Source organism: Arachis stenosperma, chromosome 4 (genome assembly GCF_014773155.1).
Source record: "Arachis stenosperma cultivar V10309 chromosome 4, arast.V10309.gnm1.PFL2, whole genome shotgun sequence".
In the NCBI taxonomy this organism is placed as follows: Eukaryota; Viridiplantae; Streptophyta; class Magnoliopsida; order Fabales; family Fabaceae; genus Arachis; species Arachis stenosperma.
Window position 1 is genome coordinate 91,208,470 of NC_080380.1, and position 18,803 is coordinate 91,227,272.

An 18,803-nucleotide genomic window follows, 5' to 3' on the forward strand; every position below is an offset into this window, starting at 1 on the left:
TGAAAAGATATTAGAAAGATAGATGAGTTTTGAAAAAGATTTGAAAAGAAATTAAAAAGATATATGAATTTTGAAAAAGATTTGAAAAGAAGTTGAAGAAATATTTTTTAGGATTAAGATTTTTTTGAAATTGAAATTGAAAAATGAGAATTTGTAACATGTTCATGCAAGAAAGTATGGATGAAAACATGAAAATTTAAAAAAAAAATTGAGTTGGAAACAAAACTTCCTCCCCTCCACATTCTTGGCGTTAAACGCCCAGAATGGCATCCATTCTGGCGTTTAACGCCCAATTGTTGCTTGTTTTGGGCGTTTAACACCCAGCCAGATACCCTAGCTGGCGTTAAACGCCAGAAAGCCTTTATCACTAGGCATTTTTCTAAACACCTAGAATGCTGCAATTCTGGGCGTTAAACGCCCAGAATGGTGCCTATTCTGGCGTTTAAAGCCCAAAAGTGCCTCTTACTGGCATTTTCATGCCAGTGAGCTCCTTTTCTCTGCTTTCTGCTCTGAATCCTTCTGTAACTCTATGAATTTCTGTAATTGAGAATCAACGTTGAAGATAATATATATCAAACTCCTATAATTATTATTTAAATAACAGATAAACCCTACTAATAGCTGGATTGCCTCCCAGCAAGTGCTTCTTTATTGTCTTTAGCTAGACCTTACTGAGCTTTAATCTAGTCTCAGTTTTGAGCATTCTTGCTCAACATTGCTTTCAATATAATATTTGACTCTTTGTCCATTAACAATAAACTTTTTGTCAGAATCGATATCCTGAAACTCTACATATCTATATGGTGACACACTTGTAATCTCATATGGTCCTCTCCACCGGGATTTCAGTTTTTCGGGGAATAACCTGAGCCTAGAATTAAACAACAGAACTTTCTGCCCTGGCTCAAAGACTCTGGATGACAGTTTCTTGTCATGCCACCTTTTTGCATTTTCGAAAGCATTGAGTCTGAATTCCTCTAGCTCATTCAGCTGGAGCAATCTTTTCTCTCCAGCTAATTTGGCATCAAGGTTTAGGAATCTGATTGCCCAGTAGGCTTTATGCTCTAGTTCCACGGGCAGGTAATAGGCCTTCCCATACACAAGCTGGTATGGAAAAGTTCCTATAGGGGTCTTGAATGCTGTTCTGTATGCCCATAGAGCATCATCCAAGCTCCTTGCCTAATCCTTTCTACGGGCAATTATAGTTTGTTCCAGGATTCTTTTTAGTTCTCTATTAGAGACTTCAGCTTGCCCATTTGTCTGTGGATGATATGGAGTTGCCACCTTGTGGCTAATTCTGTATCTGACCATAGCAGAGTAAAGCTGTTTATTGCAGAAATTAGTGCCTCTATCACTGATTAGTGCTCTAGAGACACCAAATCTGCTAAAGATATGTTTCTGGAGGAACTTCAGCACTGTCTTATATCATTAATGGGTGTTGCGATTGCCTCTACCCATTTAGATACATAGTTTACAGCCACCAGAATATAAGTGTTTGAGTATGATGGTGGGAAAGGCCCCATGAAGTCAATACCCCATACGTTAAACAACTCAATCTCTAAGATCCCTTGTTGAGGCATGGCGTAACCTTGAGGCAGATTACCAGCTTTCTGGCAACTGTCACAGTTACGTACAAACTCTCGGGAGTCTCTATAGAGGGTAGGCCAGTAGAAGCCACATTGGAGAACTTTTGTGGCTGTTCGCTCACTTCCGAAATGTCCTCCATATTGTGATCCATGACAATGCCAAAAGATCTTCTGTGCTTCTCTCTAGGTACACATCTACGGATTATTCCGTCTGCACATCTCTTAAAGAGATATGGCTCATCCAACAAGTAGTACTTTGCATCAGAGGTCAGTTTTTTCGTTTGCTGCCTGTTGTACTCCTTGGGTATGAATCTCACAGCCTTATAGTTTGTAATGTCTGCAAACCATGGCACTTCCTGAATGGCAAAGAGTTGCTCATCGGGGAAGGTTTCAGAGATCTAAGTGGAAGGGATGGATGCTCTTACCACTGGTTCTATCCGGGACAAGTGATCAGCCACTTGGTTCTCTGTCCCTTTTCTGTCTTTTATTTCTATATCAAACTCTTGTAGAAGCAGCACCCATCTTATGAGCATGGGTTTTGAATCCTGCTTTGTGAGTAGATATTTGAGAGCAGCATGGTCAGTGTACACAATCACTTTTGATCCTACTAAATAAGATCTAAACTTGTCAATGGCATAAACCACTGTAAGCAGTTCCTTTTCTGTGGTTGTGTAGTTCTTCTGTGCATCATTTAGAACACGGCTGGCATAGTAAATGACATGCAGAAGCTTGTTATAACTCTGTCCCAATACTGCACCAATAGCATGATCACTGGCATCACACATTAGTTCGAATGGTAATGTCCAGTCTGGTGCAGAAATGATAGGCGCTGTGACCAACTTAGCCTTCAGAGTTTCAAAGGCCTGCAAACACTATGTGTCAAAGACAAATGGTGTATCAGCAGCTAGCAGGTTCCTCAGAGGTTTTGTGATTTTTGAAAAATCCTTTATAAACCTCCTGTAGAATCCTGCATGTCCCAGAAAACTTCTGATTGCTTTAACATTGGTAGGTGGTGGTAATTTTTCAATTACCTTTACCTTAGCTTGATCCACCTCTATTCCTTTGTTCGAAATTTTATGCCGAAGGACAATTCCTTCAGTCACCATAAAGTGACATTTTTTCCAGTTTGAAACTAGGTTAGTCTCTTGGCACCTTTTCAGAACAAGTGCTAGATGATCAAGACAGGAGCTGAATGAATCTCCAAATACTGAGAAGTCATCCATGAAGACTTCCAGAAATTTTTCCACCATATCAAAGAAGATAGAGAGCATGCATCTCTAAAAGGTTTCTGGTGCATTGCACATACCAAAAGGCATCTTTCTGTAGGCAAATACTCCAGATGGACATGTAAATGCTGTTTTCTCTTGATCCTGAGGATCTACTACAATTTGGTTATAACCTGAATAGACGTCCAAAAAGCAGTAATAGTCATGACCTGCTAGTCTTTCTAGCATCTGGTCTATGAATGGTAAAGGAAAATGATCCTTTCTGGTGGATGTATTGAGCCTTCTGTAGTCAATACACATACGCCACCATGTAACTGTTCTCGTAGGAACCAGTTCATTCTTTTCATTATGAACCACTGTCATGCCTCCCTTTTTGGGTGTAACTTGGACAGGGCTCACCCAAGGGCTATCAGAAATAGGATAAATAATATAAGCCTCTAGTAATTTAGTGACCTCTTTCTGCACCACGTCCTTCATGGCTGGATTCAGCCGCCTTTGTGGTTGAACCACTGGCTTGACATTATCCTCCAATAGGATCTTGTGCATACATCTGGCTGGGTTAATGCCCTTAAGATCACTAATGGACCACCCAAGAGCTATCTTGTGTGTCCTTAGCACCTGAATTAGTGCTTTCTCTTCCTACGACTCTAAAGGAGAGCTTATGATTACATGAAAAGTGTTACCTTCTCCCAGAAATGAATATTTCAGGGATGGTGGTAATGGTTTGAACTCGGGTTTATGAGGTTTCTTCTCTTCCTGAAGAGTTTTTAGAGGTTCTTTTATTTCTTCTGGTACCTCTATATCAGGCTGAACATCTTTAAAGATGTCCTTTAGCTCTGATTCGAGACTCTCAGCCATACTGATCTCCTTTACCAGGGAATCAATAATATCAACTCTCATGCTGTCCTTTGATGTGTCTAGATGCTTCATTGCTTCAACAATATTAAGCCTAAAATCATCCTCATCGACTCTCAGGGTCACTTCCCCTTTTTGGATGTCAATGAGGGTTCGTCTAGTTGCTAGGAAAGGTCTTCCTAGAATGAGGATTGCACTCTTGTGCTCCTCTATTTCCAGCACTACAAAGTCAGTGGGAAAGGCAAATAGCCTAACTGTGACAATCATGTCCTCAATTATGCCTGATGGATATTTAATGGAGCCATCAGCAAGTTGAAGACAAATCCGAATTGATTTGACCTCTTCAGTCAAGCCAAGCTTTCTGATAGTGGATGCAGGGATTAGGTTGATACTTGCCCCAAGATCACCTAAAGCTGTCTTGGTACAAGTTCCCTCCAATGTGCATGGTATCATAAAGCTCCCAGGATCCTTAAGCTTCTCTGGTAAGCTCTTTAAGATGACTGCACTGCATTCTTCAGTGAGAAAGACTTTTTCAGTTTCTCTCCAATCCTTCTTATGACTTAAGATTTCTTTCATGAACTTAGCATAAGAAGGTATTTGCTCAAGTGCCTCTACAAATGGAATCTTGATTTCAAGAGTCCTGAGATAGTCTGCAAAGCGGGTAAATTATTTATCATGTTTCGCTTGGTGGAGTGATGAGCGGATAATTTGTACGCTTTTTGGCATTGTTTTTAGTATGTTTTTAGTATCTTTTAGTTAGTTTTTATTATATTTTTATTAGTTTTTAGTTAAAATTCACTTTTCTGGACTTTACTATGAGTTTGTGTGTTTTTCTATGATTTTAGGTATTTTCTGGCTGAAATTGAGGGATCTGAGCAAAAATCTGATCCAGAGACTCAAAAGGACTGCAGATGTTGTTGGATTCTGACCTCCCTGCACTCGAAGTGGATTTTCTGGAGCTACAGAAGCCCAATTGGCGCGCTCTCAACGGCGTTGGAAAGTAGACATCCTGGGCTTTCCAGCAATATATGATAGTCCATACTTTGCCCAAGATTTGATGGCCCAAACCGGCGTTCAAAGTCACCTACAGAAATTCCAGCGTTAAACGCCGGAACTGGCACCTAAATGGGAGTTAAACGCCCAAACTGGCATAAAAGCTGGCGTTTAACTCCAAGGAGAGTCTCTACACGAAAATGCTTCATTTGCTCAGCCCAAGCACACACCAAGTGGGCCCAGAAGTGGATTTCTATGTCATTTACTCATCCCTGTACACCCTAGGCTACTAGTTTTCTATATATAGGACCTTTTACTATTGTATTTTCATATCTTTTGATCATGTTTTTATGATTGAACCCTCTTTGGGAGGCTGGCCATTCGGCCATGCCTAGACCTTGTTCTTATGTATTTTCAACGGTGGAGTTTCTACACACCATAGATTAAGGTGTGGAGCTCTGCTGTACCTCGAGTATTAATGCAATTACTATTGTTCTTCTATTCAACTCCGCTTGTTCTTTGTCCAAGATATCACTTGTTCTTCAACTTGATGAATGTGATGATCCGTGACACTCATCATCATTCTCACTCATGAACAAAGTGACTGACAACCACTCTTGTTCTACAAGCATACGAGGCTCTAGTGAATATCTCTTGGATTCTTTAACCGGAATCTTCGTGGTATAGGCGAGAACTGATGGCGGCATTCAAGAGAATCCGGAAGGTCTAAACCTTGTCTGTGGTATTCTGAGTAGGATTCAATGATTGAATGACTGTGACGTGCTTCAAACTCCTGAAGGCGGGGCGTTAGTGACAGACGCAAAAGAATCACTGGATTCTATTTCGGCCTGATTGAGAACCGACAGATGGATAGCCTATGCTGTGACAGAGCATCAGGGACGTATTTCCAATGAGAGGATGGGAGGTAGCCACTGACAACGGTGATACCCTTGCATAAGCTTGCCATGGAAAGGAGTAAGAAGGATTGGATGAAGGCAATAGGAAAGCAGAGAGACGGAAGGGAAGGCATCTTCATACGCTTATCTGAAGCTCTCACCAATGATATGCATAAGTATCTCTATCTTTATCTTTATACTTTATTCATCATCTATACCCATTTGAGTCTGCCTGACTGAGATTTACAAGGTGACCATAGCTTGCTTCATACCAACAATCTCCGTGGGATCGACCCTTACTCACGTAAGGTATTACTTGGACGACCCAGTGCACTTGCTGGTTAGTTGTGCAAAGTTGTGTAGTGAATCACAATTTCGCGCACCAAGTTTTTGGCGCCGTTGCCGGGGATTGTTTGTGTATGAACAACTGACGGTTCATCTTGTTGCTTAGATTAGGTATTTTTCTTCAGAGTTCTTAAGAATGAATTCTAGTGTTTCAAGGTGATGTTCTTATCATCACCAAAGCTGATTGATCATCATCAATTTAGCTCTTGAATGCAATGTCTTGCTGAAGCTTAGCTAGCTATGTCTAATTCCTTTAGACTAAAGCTTTAGACTAACATTGCATGATTCCTGGAATTCTCATTAAGAATTTTGATACCTTTATTTTCCTTTTCACTTAATTTTCAAAAAATCCAAAAAAATTACAAAATCATAAAATCCAAAAATATTTCTTGTTTGAGTCTAGTGTCTCATTTTAAGTTTGGTGTCAATTGCATGTTTCTGTTCTTCTTGCATTTTTCGAATTTATGCATGTGTCTTCATTAATCTTCAAGTTGTTCTTGATGATTTCCTTGTTTTGATCTTTGAATTCTATTGACTTGAGTGTTTTGTTGTTTCTCATATGCATTCTCATTCTGTTAGTGTCAATAGTATACAAACTGCTAAGTTTGGTGTCTTGCATGCATTGTTATTTGATTATTCCTCATTATTAAAAATCCAAAAATATTTTTAATTTGTGTCTTTTCAAGTCAATAATACAGAGAATTGAAGATTCAGAACATACTGCAGAGGAATTATACAGAAAAAGCTGGGCATTCAAAAATGCCCAGTGAAGAAGACAGACTGGCGTTTAAACGCCAGCCAGGGTACCTGGTTGGGCGTTTAACGCCCAAAAAGGGTGCATTTTGGGCGTTAAACGCCAGAATGGATACCATTCTGGGCGTTTAACGCCAGGATGGTGCTAGGGGGAAGATTTTGTTTTTCAAATCAATTTTTTTTTCAAGTTTTCAAAGCTTTTCAAAATCAAATCTTTTTCAAATCAAATCTTTTCAATCAAATGTTTTCAAAATCAATTTCTTTACTTTTTCAAAGATACTTACTAACAATTAATGATTTGATTGAACATTTTTTGCCTTTTCTGTTAAGGAAGGTTTTATGTTTGAATCATATCTTTTCTTGTTAGGCAAGTCATTAAATTTTAAAATCAAATCTTTTTAAAATGTTTTTTTTCAAATCATATCTTTTTAAAATTGTTTTCAAATCATATCTTCTCAATCACATCTTTTTAAAACCAATCATATCTTCTTAACCACATCTTTTTCAAAATAGTTTTCAATCAAATCTTTTTGATTTCTAATTTCAAAATCTTTTTCAAAAATCACTTGATTTCTTTTCCACTCTTATTTTCGAAAATCAATTAAGTGTTTTTCAAAATGTTTTCAAAATCTTTTACTTAAATTTTCAAAAATTACTTCCCTTCTTCTCACATCCTTCTATTTATGGACTAACACTATTCCTTAATGCAAAATTCGAACTCCATCTTCTTTGATAAGTTCGAATTTTCTACCTCTGTCTTCCATTTTTCTTCCTCTGACACCTCAAGGAATCTCTATACTGTGACATAGAGGATTCCATATTTTCTTGTTTTCTTCTCTTTCATATGAGCAGGAACAAAGACAAAGGCATTCTTGTTGAAGCTGACCCTGAACCTAAAAGGACCTTGAAGCGAAAGCTAAGAGAAGCTAAGGCACAACTCTCTGTTGAGGACCTGACCGAATTCTTCAAAGAAGAAGAACCCATGGCAGCCGAAAACAACAACAATGCCAACAATGCAAGGAAGGTGCTGGGTGACTTTACTGCACCTACTCCCGACTTCTATGGGAGAAGCATCTCTATCCCTGCCATTGGAGCAAACAACTTTAAGCTTAAGCCTCAATTAGTTTCTCTAATGCAACAGAATTGCAAGTTCCATGGACTTCCATTGGAAGATCCTCATCAGTTCTTAGCTGAATTCTTGCAAATCTGTGACACTGTCAAGACTAAGGGGGTAGACCCTGAGGTCTATAGACTTATGCTATTCCCTTTCGCTGTAAGAGACAGAGCTAGGACATGGTTGGACTCTCAACCTAAAGAAAGCCTGGACTCTTGGGAAAAGCTAGTCAATGCCTTCTTGGCAAAGTTCTTTCCACCTCAAAAACTGAGTAAGCTTAGAGTGGAAGTCCAAACCTTCAGACAGAAGGATAGTGAATCCCTCTATGAAGCTTGGGAAAGATACAAACAATTGATCAGAAAATGTCCCTCAGACATGCTTTCTGAATGGAGCATCATAGGTATTTTCTATGATGGTCTCTCTGAACTATCCAAGATGTCTTTGGATAGCTCTGCTGGAGGATCTCTTCATCTGAAGAAGACGCCTACAGAGGCTCAAGAATTAATTGAAATGGTTGCAAATAACCAATTCATGTACACTTCTGAAAGAAATCCTGTGAACAATGGGACTAGTCAGAAGAAAGGAGTTCTTGAAATTGATACTCTGAATGCCATTCTGGCTCAGAATAAGATATTGACTCAACAAGTCAATTTGATTTCTCAAAGTCTGTCTGGAATGCAAAATGCACCAAGCAGTACTAAGGATGCTTCATCTAAGGAAGAAGCCTATGATCCTGAGAACCCTTCAATGGAAGAGGTGAATTACCTAGGAGAACCCTATGGAAACTCCTATAATTCTTCATGGAGAAATCACCCCAATTTCTCATGGAAGAATCAAGAGAAACCTCAACAAGGTTTCAACAACAATAATGGTGGAAGAAACAGGCTTAGCAATGGCAAGCCTTTTCCATCATCTTCTCAGCAACAGACAGAGAATTCTAAGCAGAACCCCTCTGACTTAGCAACCATGGTCTCTGATCTAATCAAAACCACTCAAAGTTTCATGACTGAAACAAGATCTTCCATTAGGAATTTGGAAGCACAAGTGGGACAGCTGAGTAAGAAAATTACTGAACTCCCTCCAAGTACTCTTCCAAGCAACACAGACGAAAATCCAAAAGGAGAATGCAAGGCTCTCAATATGACCGAATCTAGAGAGGAAAGAGAGGAGGTGGACGCCACTGAGGAAAGCCTCAATGGGCGTGCACTGACCTCCATAGAGTTCCCCAATGAGGAACCATGAGAATCTGAGGCTCAAAATGAGACCATAGAGATTCCATTGGACTTACTTCTGCCTTTCATGAGCTCTGATGAGTATTCTTCCTCTGAAGAGGATGAGTATGTCACTGAAGAGCAAGTTGCCAAATACCTTAGAGCAATCATGAAGCTAAATGACAAGTTATTTGGAAATGAGACTTGGGAGAATGAACCTCCTTTGCTCACCAAAGAACTGGATGACTTGTCTAGGCAGAAATTGCCTCAAAAGAGACAAGATCCTGGAAAGTTTTCAATACCTTGTACCATAGGCACCATGACCTTCAAGAAGGCTCTGTGTGACTTAGGGTCAAGTGTGAACCTCATGCCTCTCTCTGTAATGGAGAAGCTAGGGATCTTTGAGGTACAAGCTGCAAGAATCTCACTGGAGATGGCAGACAACTCAAGAAAACAAGCTTATGGACTTGTAGAAGATGTCTTGGTGAAAATTGAAGACCATTACATCCCTACTAATTTCATAGTCCTAGAGACTGGGAAGTGCATGGATGAATCCATCATCCTTGGCAGACCCTTCCTAGCCACAGCAAAGGCTGTGATTGATGTTGATGGAGGTGAACTGATCATTCAAGTGAATGAAGAATCCTATGTGTTTAAGGCTCAAGGATATCCCTCTGTCACCATGGAGAAGAAGCATGAAGAGCTTCTCTCAAATCAGAGTCAAACAGAGCCCCAACAGTCAAACTCTAAGTTTGGTGTTGGGAGGCCACAACCAAACTCTAAGTTTGGTGTTGAACCCCCACATTCAAACTCTAAGTTTGGTGTTGGGAGGTTCCAACATTGCTCTGAATATCTGTGAGGCTCCAAGAGAGTCCTCTGTCAAGCTACTGACATTAAAGAAGCGCTTGTTGGGAGGCAACCCAATGTTATATTTTATACATTTTCCTTTGTTATTTTATGTTTTTTGTAGGTTGATGATCATAAGAAGTCACAAAATCAATTGAAAAAGCAAAAACAGAATGAAAAACAGGAAGAAAAACAGCACACCCTGGAGGAAGAACTCACTGGCGTTTAAACGCCAGTGAGGCTAGCAGTTGGGCGTTTAACGCCCAGTCTGGCACCATTCTGGGCGTTTAACGCCAGAAAGGGGCACCAGACTGGCGTTAAACGCCAGAAAAGGGCAAGAACCTGGCGTTAAACGCCAGGAATGGGCATCAGCCCGGCGTTTAACGCCAGAAATGGCTCAAAACGTGATTTTGAGTGCCATTTGGTGCAGGGATGACTTTTCCTTGACACCTCAGGATCTGTGGACCCCACAGGATCCCCACCAACCCACCACACTCTCTTCTTCTTCAACCATTCACCAATCACCTCAATACCTCTTCCCCATAAACCCTTCTTCACTCCTTCATCTTCACACCACCTAAACACCACTTCTCCCCCTCTATGGCCGAAACACAAAGCCACTCCCTTCTTCCTCATTTCTTCTTCTTCTACTCTCTTCCTTCTTCTTTTGCTCGAGGACGAGCAAACCTTTTAAGTTTGGTGTGGTAAAAGCATTGCTTTTTGTTTTTCCATAACCATTTATGGCATCCAAAGCCGGTTCAACTGAGAAGGCATGACCTCAAGCCCATCACTAAGAAAAGGATGGAGCAAACAAGAGACCCCTCTCATCAAAAGATCCCTGAGATACCTCAAGGGATGCACTTTCCTCCACAAGACTATTGGGAGCAAATTAACACCTCCCTAGGAGAGTTGAGTTCCAATATAGGACAACTAAGGGTGGAGCATCAAGAACACTCCATCATCATTAGAGAAGATCAAAGAATCATGAGAGAGGAGCAACAAAGACAAGGAAGAGACATTGAGGAGCTCAAGAACTCCATAAGACCTTCAAGAGGAAGAACAAGCCGCCATCACTAAGGTGGACCCGTTCTTTAATCTCCTTGTTCTTTGTTTTTCTGTTTTTCGAAATTTTCATGCTTATGTTTATCTATGTTTGTGTCTTGTGATCATTAGTGTCTTAGTGTCTATGCCTTAAAGCTATGAATATGAATCCATCACCTTTCTTAAATGAAAACTGTTTTTATTACAAAAGAACAAGAAGTACATGATTTCAAATTTATCTTTAAAACTAGCTTAATTAGTTTGATGTGGTGACAATACTTTTTGTTTTCTGAATGTATGCTTGAACAGTGCATATGTCTTTTGAATTTGTGGTTCATGAATGTTAAAGTTGTTGGCTCTTGAAAGAATGATGAAAAAGGAGACATGTTACTGAGGATCTGAAAAATCATAAAAATGATTCTTGAAGCAAGAAAAAGCAGTGAATACAAAAAAAAAAGAGAAGGAGAAAAACGAAAAAAAAAAAGAAAAAGAAAGAAAAAGAAAGAAATAAAGTTGTGATCCAAGGCAATAAGAGTCTGCTTAAGAACCCTGGACACCTCTAATTGGGGACTCTAGCAAAGCTGAGTCACAATCTGAAAAGGTTCACCCAATTATGTGTCTGTGGCATGTATGTATCCGGTGGTAATACTGGAAGACAGAGTGCTTTGGGCCACGGCCAAGACTCAATAAGTAGCTGTGTTCAAGAATCATCATACTTAACTAGGAAAATCAATAACACTATCTGGATTCTGAGTTCCTAAAGAAGCCAATCATTCTGAATTTCAAGGGATAAAGTGAGATGCCAAAACTGTTCGGAGGCAAAAAGCTACTAGTCCCGCTCATCTAATTTGGAGCTAAGTTTCATTGATAGTTTGGAGTCTATAGTATATTCTCTTCTTTTTATCTTATTTGATTTTCAGTTGCTTGGGGACAAGCAACAATTTAAGTTTGGTGTTGTGATGAGCGGATAATTTGTACGCTTTTTGGCATTGTTTTTAGTATGTTTTTAGTATCTTTTAGTTAGTTTTTATTATATTTTTATTAGTTTTTAGTTAAAATTCACTTTTCTGGACTTTACTATGAGTTTGTGTGTTTTTCTGTGATTTTAGGTATTTTCTGGCTGAAATTGAGGGATCTGAGCAAAAATCTGATCCAGAGACTCAAAAGGACTGCAGATGTTGTTGGATTCTGACCTCCCTGCACTCAAAGTGGATTTTCTGGAGCTACAGAAGCCCAATTGGCGCGCTCTCAACGGCGTTGGAAAGTAGACATCCTGGGCTTTCCAGCAATATATGATAGTCCATACTTTGCCCAAGATTTGATGGCCCAAACTGGCGTTCAAAGTCACCTACAGAAATTCCAGCGTTAAACGCCGGAACTGGCACCTAAATGGGAGTTAAACGCCCAAACTGGCATAAAAGCTGGCGTTTAACTCCAAGGAGAGTCTCTACACGAAAATGCTTCATTTGCTCAGCCCAAGCACACACCAAGTGGGCCCAGAAGTGGATTTCTATGTCATTTACTCATCCCTGTACACCCTAGGCTACTAGTTTTCTATATATATGACCTTTTACTATTGTATTTTCATATCTTTTGATCATGTTTTTATGATTGAACCCTCTTTGGGAGGCTGGCCATTCGGCCATGCCTAGACCTTGTTCTTATGTATTTTCAACGGTGGAGTTTCTACACACCATAGATTAAGGTGTGGAGCTCTGCTGTACCTCGAGTATTAATGCAATTACTATTGTTCTTCTATTCAACTCCGCTTGTTCTTTGTCCAAGATATCACTTGTTCTTCAACTTGATGAATGTGATGATCCGTGACACTCATCATCATTCTCACTCATGAACAAAGTGACTGACAACCACTCTTGTTCTACAAGCATACGAGGCTCTAGTGAATATCTCTTGGATTCTTTAACCGGAATCTTCGTGGTATAGGCGAGAACTGATGGCGGCATTCAAGAGAATCCGGAAGGTCTAAACCTTGTCTGTGGTATTCTGAGTAGGATTCAATGATTGAATGACTGTGACGTGCTTCAAACTCCTGAAGGCGGGGCGTTAGTGACAGACGCAAAAGAATCACTGGATTCTATTCCGGCCTGATTGAGAACCGACAGATGGATAGCCTATGCTGTGACAGAGCATCAGGGACGTATTTCCAATGAGAGGATGGGAGGTAGCCACTGACAACGGTGATACCCTTGCATAAGCTTGCCATGGAAAGGAGTAAGAAGGATTGGATGAAGGCAATAGGAAAGCAGAGAGACGGAAGGGAAGGCATCTTCATACGCTTATCTGAAGCTCTCACCAATGATATGCATAAGTATCTTTATCTTTATCTTTATACTTTATTCATCATCTATACCCATTTGAGTCTGCCTGACTGAGATTTACAAGGTGACCATAGCTTGCTTCATACCAACAATCTCCGTGGGATCGACCCTTACTCACGTAAGGTATTACTTGGACGACCCAGTGCACTTGCTGGTTAGTTGTGCAAAGTTGTGTAGTGAATCACAATTTCGCGCACCATGGAGTTTCTGAGGATAAGGCATTTTAGCTTTGTATTCTTCAACCTTGGTTACTGTAGGTTTATTTCCTACAGAGACAGGTTGAGAAGCCTTCTTGAGGGGGTTATTATCAGCACTTGTAGGTGTCTGATCCCTCATTGGCGTTTGAACACCAGGATGGGAGGAGGAATGGGCGTTTAACGCCAGATTCCTACCTTTTTCTAGTGTTTGAATGCCAGAACTGGACATGGGTTGGGCGTTTAACGCCAACTTTTCACCATTTTCTGGCATTTGAACGCCGGAACTGGGCATCCACTGGGCGTTTAACGCCAGTTTTTTACCCTTTTTTGGCGTTTGAATGCCAAAATCATTCCTCTCTGGGCTGTTACTGTCCTCAGAGGGATTTTGGGTGGCAGTTTGCTCATCCTCTGTCAGTTGTTCTTTTCTTGGCTTTCTGCTGCTTTGAGTTGAGGTATTTAATATTTTTCCACTTCTTAATTGAATTGCTTGGCACTCTTCTATTATCTGTTTTGATAACTACTATTTTTTCTGATTCAATTGTGATTCCATATCCTTATTAGCATTTTTGGTTTCTTGTAGCATCTCCTTAAATTCTACTAACTATTTTGTTATAGAAGATAGTTGCTGATTGAGTTCTGCAACTTGTTCCTGAGGACTAAAGTCAGTTGATACTGCCTTAGCTTCTTCTTTCATAGAGGACTCACTATTTAAGTACAGATGTTGATTTCTAGCAACCATATCTATAAGCTCTTGAGCCTCTTCAATCGTCTTTCTCATGTGTATAGATCCACCAGCTGAGTGGTCTAGAGATATATGAGCTTTTTCTGTAAGCCCATAGTAGAAGATGTCTAACTGCACCCACTCTGAAAACATTTCAGAGGGGCATTTTCTTAGCATCTCTCTGTACCTCTCCCAGGCATCATAAAGAGATTCATTATTCTATTGTTTGAAGTCTTGGATGTCCAGCCTTAGCTGTGTCATCCTCTTTGGAGGGAAATATTGATTCAGGAATTTGTCTAACAACTGTTTCCATGTTTTTATGCTGGCTTTGGGTTGGTTATTTAACCACCTCTTAGCTTGATCTTTTACAGCAAAATAATCTGTAGACATCCTGATCCACTTCCTTATCACGTACTGTGTCATCAATTTGTAAGAATTGTACCAAAAACTCTGTAGGTTCTTCCCGTGGAAGGCTAGAATACTGGTAATTTTTCTACACCATGATAATGAGCTGAGGGTTCAGCTCAAAGATGTTGGCTCTTATGGGGGTATACAGATACTACTCCCATATGAAGCAATAGTGGGGTTACCATATGACCCAAGAGTCCTTTTGGACTGTTCATTTCCACTTAGGTCTATGATAGAGTAAGGGAGATGATGTGGATAAAAATTTTATTTTATATTTATTTATTTATTTATATATTTTCTTTTTCAAAATAATAAAATAAAAAAGACTAAAATAAAAAAAAAAGAGATTTGAAAATGTTTTATGAGGATTTTCAAAAAAGTGAGGAGAGAGAAAGTGGTTAGGAAGTTTTTGAAAAAGATATGATTTTAAAAATTTTGACCAAGTCAACCCAAGGGAATCGAAAATTAATGAGTAAATAAAGGAAAAGATGTATTTTGAACTTAATGAGGGAAGAGAAAAATACACAGAAGACACAAGACTTAAAACTTTTAGATCTAGCTCCCTTATTTTTCGAAAATTTTGGAGGGAAACACTAAGGGACACCAAACTTAAAAATTTTAAGATCAAAACACATACAAGACTCAAGAACACGAGGAACATAAAAAGGAACACCAAACTTAAAATTTTTAGAAAACCAAAATAAAATTTTCGAAAATCACATGGAAAATAACAAGAAAACACTAAACTTAAAAATTGAAGCAAGATTTAAACAAAGAGAAATTATTTTCAAAAAGATTTTAGAAAGGAAGACTCAAAGGAGCAATTATTCACAAGAACATAGACAAATTCAACAAATGTAAGGATTAAACAGAGAAAAACTAATTTTGAAAAAGATTTTAATTATTATATATTTTTTTTAGATGACAAAAACACAAAGGACACCAAACTTAAAACATGCAACTAGACTCAATGAAAAACTATCAATTAATAAAGAAAAATAATATTTTTGAAGAAAAAAAAATTTTTGAAAAGAAAGTAAAAGACTCTAAACCAAAAACACAATTTTTTTCCTAATCTAAGTAACAAAATAAACTGTCAATTGTTCAAACTCGAACAATCTCCGGCAACGGCGCCAAAAACTTGGTGCACAAAATTGTAAATCACACTTTTCACAACTCGTACAACTAACCAGCAAGTGCACTGGGTCGTCCAAGTAATACCTAACGTGAGTAAGGGTCGATCCCACGGAGATTGTCGGCTTGAAGCAAGCTATGGTTATCTTATTATTCTTAGTCAAGATATCAATAATGGTTCTTAGTTTTAATTACGAAAAATAAAAGAACATGAAATAAATAGTTGTTATGCAGTAATGGAGAGTGGGTTGGAGTTTTGGAGATGCTATGTCTTCTGAATCTCTGCTTTCCTACTGTTTTCTTCTTCACGCACGCAAAGCTCCTTCCATGGCAAGCTATATGTTGGTGGATCACCGTTGTCAATGGCTATCATCCGTCCTTTCTGTGAAAAAGGTCCATGTACATGGCTAATCATCTGTCGGTTCTCACTTGTGCTGGAATAGGATCCAGTGATCCTTTTGCGTCTGTCACTACACCCAACGTTCGTGAGTTTGAAGCTCTTCATAGTCATCTCATCCCAGATCCTACTCGGAATACCACAGACAAGGTTTAGACTTTTCGGATCTCAAGAATACTGCCAATTGATTCTAGCTTATACCACGAAGATTCTGGTCTCACAGATTGAACGCTCTGTTGTCAGGAGAAGCAGTCAAACTCGTAAACCAGGAACCCAAGAGATAAATACTCAATCTAAGGTAGAACTGAAGTGGTTGTTAGGCACGCGTTCATAGGTTGAGAATGGTGATGAGTGTCATGGATCATCACATTCATCATGTTTAAGTGCGAGTGAATATCTTAGAATAGAATCAAGCGTGATTGAATAGAAAATAGAAGTAATTATATTAATCCATCGAGACACAGCAGAGCTCTTCACCCCCAACCATGGGGTTTAGAGACTCATGTCATAGAAGATACAAATTCAGATGTAAAATGTCATGAGGTCTCAAAATGAATCTCTAAAAGTAGTTTTTATACTAAACTAGTAACCTAGGTTTATAGAAAATGAGTAAACTAAGATAGATAGTGCAAAAATCCACTTCTAGGGCCTACTTGGTGTGTGTTTGGGTTGAGCATTGAAGCTTTCACATGTAAAGGCTATTCCTGGTATTTAACTCCAGCTTTTCTGCCAGTTTGGGTGTTTAACTCCAGCTTGTATCCTGTTTCTGGCGTTTAACGCCAGAATAAGGTAGAAAGTTTGTGTTAAACGCCAGTTTGCATCATCACAACTCGGGCAAAGTATGAACTATTATATATTGATGAAAATCCCTGGATGTCTACCTTCCATCGCAATTGAGAGAGCGCCAATTGTGCTTTTGTAGCTCCAGAAAATCCATTTCGAGTGCAGGGAGGTCAGAATCCAATAGCATCTGCAGTCCTTTTTCAGCCGCTGTATCAGATCTTTGCTCAGGTCCCTCAATTTCAGCCAGAAAATACCTGAAATCACAGAAAAACACACAAACTCGTAGTAAAGTCCAGAAATGTGATTTTTGCATAAAAACTAATAAAAATATACTAAAAAGTAGCTAGATCCTACTAAAAACTATATGAAAATACCCCCAAAAAGCGTATAAAATATCCGCTAATCACAACAACAAACTTAAATTGTTGCTTGTCCTCAAGCAACTAGATAAATAAAATAGGATAAAAAGAAGATCAGAGGTAATACATCTGATTCGTGCTTGACGTTATCTCTTTCCTTATCAATTGTTGCAATTTGAAGCTGCGAGCGATTAGTAGGTTTTCTTTATGGTTTTAATTATTTTCATAGAATCCCCTCGCTCTTGTCCTTTGAGGTTTTATTTTAACTGAGAGGTAGGTGTTGTATTTGAGTTTATATGATTTCTTATGTATAAGAATTATTATTAATAATATTTATGTGATTATTATTTGTTGGAAATCTTTGGAACATGACTTTAATGAATAAAAACTATAATTTTTTGGCATTTTCTTAAAATTGAAACGCGAACTCGATACAAAGGCTCGATAATTAAGTAGTTAATACTAGAAAAGATTACGTAATATTCTTTCTAGTAGAAATACCCTGACTTAAGTAAGATATTTTGTTGGAAGGGATGTTACAATATGGTATCAGAGCAGTCCTTCCTGTAGAGCCTTGGGAGTGGACTGACTATGCTTCATTGCATACTCTGAGTGTCTGTCATGTCTTAAGACTTGTCTTGGTGACAAGAGTTTGTGTTTTATATGCAAGACTGTCTGATGAATAACGCTAACAGTTTACCGTTGCATACCTCATTGTATCAAGTTTGGCCAACTTAATACTAATGACTTATGTATATGGGAACACTAATGGGTTATCATAGACAAAGTAGAAATGATAGGTAACGCAAATCACGAGGTTTTGAGGGACGTTAGAAACTAAGTTCTAGATATTAGTTCCGTTTCGACGTATAATCTTTATTCGTGCTTGACGTTATCTCTTTCCTTATCAATTGCATTGAAATCTCTAGTTCTTGATCTCTTTCTTGGAATGTGTCTTGGATATTTTCTCATCATATCTCGTCATTCATATATATCCTTACTTGATTATGTTCCTAATTGTTGCTTGAATCGTTTGAAACATTTATCCTATACCTTACCAACTCTATGATGCTTGCTTTGAACTTGGATTTATTTCGGTGCAACATACCTTGTTAGGACTCCTACTTTCTTTTGAAAGGAGTGGAGCGAAAGTCTGTATTTGTTTCAGATTCTGTTTGAGAAAAATTTCAATTTAAATCTTTTCTTACTTGGCTGTATCCACAACCCTTGCTTAAATTTTGATGAGATTATTTTTAATTCAGCCTAGACTTTCTTACATAAATTCTGAAACTTCTTTATATAGTTTAATTTTGTTTATTTGTGATATACCACTTATCTTTTATTGATTTATAGAAAATTTTATTCTAGAATTTATTCTTTGAATAGAAGCTAATTTTCTTCTAACTTTCCTATAATTTTATGGCTATCTATACCTAATTATGTACTTAAGTATCCTCCAAGATTTTTAAAGAAAATATTTTGCCCTTAACATCAAACAAGCTTTAATTTACAAACCATGCATGATTTGTTTTGATTTGAAATTAAATCGGTATACCGTTTTATTTATACTAAGTTTAGTACTTTTGAAAAATGTTGAAT

The 18,803-nt window shown here is 38.5% G+C and overlaps 1 non-coding gene across 1 annotated transcript; it reads right to left on the reverse strand.

Moving 5' to 3' along the window:
* Positions 1-8,041: 8,041 nt before the first annotated feature.
* Positions 8,042-8,149, reverse strand: LOC130977842 (small nucleolar RNA R71). The gene has a single exon (XR_009085516.1). It is a non-coding gene; the product is annotated as a small nucleolar RNA R71 (small nucleolar RNA).
* Positions 8,150-18,803: the final 10,654 nt, after the last annotated feature.